Below are 2,425 nucleotides of genomic sequence, written 5' to 3'. Positions count from 1 at the left end.
AAAAACAAAATTTTGTTAAATAAAAGTATATAAAAAAAAAAAAGCCAGGGATGGCAACGCAAGCAGTTGAAAGTTCAATGGCAAGTTTAGAAGATGCCGCCCAAAGGAGAAGGTGGTTCTGGAAAAGGGGGAAAACGGGAAGCAGCCTCTGGGAGCAAAAGTTCTGACAAGAAGGCTCAGGGTCCCAAAGGTGGTGGCAATGAAGTAAAGGTCAGACACATTCTATGTGAAAAACACGGCAAAATCACGGAAGCCGTGGAAAAGTTAAAGTCTGGAATGAGATTCAATGAAGTGGCTGCACAATATAGTGAAGATAGAGCCAGGCAAAGGGGTGACTTGGGTTGGATGACCAGAGGGTCCATGGTGGGACCTCTTCAAGAAGCAGCATTTGCCTTGCCTGTAAGTGGGATGGATAAACCTGTGTTTACAGATCCACCAGTGAAGACAAAATTTGGATATCATATTATTATGGTTGAAGGGAGAAAATAAATCATATGAAAGACTGAGGGGAAAAAAAAAAAGCCAGGTATGGGCATGGTGGCAGGCCGCCAGAGTCCCAGCTACTCAGAGGCTGAGGCAGGAGGATCTTGAGCCCAGGAATTTTAGGCTACAGTGAGCTATGATCAAGCCACTGCACTCCAGCCTGGTGACAGAGCGAGACTCTGTCTCTAAAAAAACCAAAAATACCCAAAAAACAACCCAAAAAGAAAATATAAAAAAAGGTCTTTAAATGTTAGGAAAATGGTCTGTTATGTAAGCCAGAGTAAAATCCCAACCCCAACTATCAAACATTCATTCAACAGTGACTACCATTTCCAGGCACAGTTCTAAAAGCTGGGTATACAATGGTAAAACAAAAAGATGTGATCCCTCACCTCAAGGAGCTTAGCTGGGTAGGAAGGGCAGACATTAAACAAACAGAAGCACACACATCCACTTTAAAAGTAAGTGCCAGGAAGAGAAATAATGGTGTGTGTGCGTGGAGGGGTATGTGTATATTTTTACATATGAAGGTCAGAAAAGGCCTCTCTAAGAAAGCAAATTAAAATCTGAGAATCAAAGGAAGAGGAATTAGTGTAGTAAAATGTGGGGGAAAGAACATTCCGGGAAGAAGCAGCAGCTCGTGTGAGGTACCTGAGGTTAAAAAGGTAGAAACTTCAAGGTCATGACTACTGACTTAACCGCCCAAGGTCAGATGAGAGTGGAGAGGCCGGCTAGGTAAGATGGCCTTGTATTTGTATCCAAGTGTTTGGATTTTATCTTACCTGCGATGAAAAGCCACTGAAGAGGTTTATAAAGAGGAGTAACATGTATCAACTTACATTTTAAAAAGATCATGTTGGCTGTTACGTGGGGAATATTTTGGAAGGGAGCGAGAAGAGAAGCAGAACGTTTACTTAGGAGGTCACTGCAATCATCCCGGCGAAAGAAGGAAGTGGCAACTTGCTGACAGCACAAAATTAGGTCTGTCAGATGCTTCTGTGGTGGTACCATGAACATCTAGTAGGACTTACTCATTGAGCAATGAAAGAAAAATCTATGTTCAAATGAAAAGAATTTTTTCTGATCACTAATGTAATCATGAAGCAGTTTAGAGATACTGTCCACACTTGTATAGTTGCATTCGGAGGCTTCATTTCAGTCTACAGACACAGCTTAAGCCTTCACTTTAGCTTCTCTTTCCAATCAAGCTACAGCAGGAAGACAGGCAACTTGAGAAGTACACGTGTAACCCAGAAAGCGAGACATCCTCTACCACTCATTCACGCTCCGTGATGTCTCGGTGTAAGGGATCCCAGTAACTCTCACTCGAGGGCAGACGGATCAGGAATGACTAATCTTTACCATGCAACAGCAGCCTACTATTGTAAGGTCTGATCTGAAACCCATTCACATTTTTCCCTTTCTGGATTAGAGACAGGATTTCCTTCCAAACCTTCTTATTATTCAAATGTCTTTGTTTTTTTTTTTTTTTGGTTTGTTCCATACTGTTGGCATTTCCTTCAGGCTGGTTTAAACACTGTCAAAATCACTTTAAAAAAAATGAAATTTCTCACACATTTTAAAAGGCAAGAAGTGGCAAGGAAAAGAAAGAAGCCCAAGATGATTTATTCTAAGCTTTCAAGACTATATAAATAAGAGAGGGAAAATGAAGTCACATAAGGATGCTGCAATGATACAGAGGGAATATTACATTATTAAATGTGCTACTGCTCGAGCAAAACAGATTTGGGCATTTGGAGATTTATGATGAGCTCAAAAGAAAGAAGATAAACCAAGAGACAGCATGGTATCACAAAAACCTATTAAGAAGGGGAGCAGTTTTTAAGAAGAAATGGTCAATGGAAGTCGAATGCTTAGAATCAAGAAAAATAAGGGCGAAATACAGTGGCTCACACCTGTAATCCTATCACTCTAGGAGGCC

The 2,425-nt window shown here is 40.9% G+C and overlaps 1 protein-coding gene and 1 pseudogene across 1 annotated transcript in view; one reads left to right on the top strand and one right to left on the bottom strand.

Annotated features, from left to right (window-relative positions):
• The window catches only part of WHSC1L1 (Wolf-Hirschhorn syndrome candidate 1-like 1), a 135,354-nt gene that overhangs the window by 91,177 nt on the left and 41,752 nt on the right, over positions 1 to 2,425 (bottom strand). The window lies entirely within an intron of this gene.
• On the top strand, positions 73 to 500 carry LOC105815851 (annotated as a pseudogene).

The sequence above is a fragment of the Propithecus coquereli genome, unplaced genomic scaffold, assembly GCF_000956105.1.
Source record: "Propithecus coquereli isolate 6110/MARCELLA unplaced genomic scaffold, Pcoq_1.0 Scaffold349, whole genome shotgun sequence".
Classification (NCBI taxonomy): Eukaryota; Metazoa; Chordata; class Mammalia; order Primates; family Indriidae; genus Propithecus; species Propithecus coquereli.
Note: the sequence above shows the minus strand (reverse complement) of the source record. Positions and strands in the feature narration are given on the sequence as shown.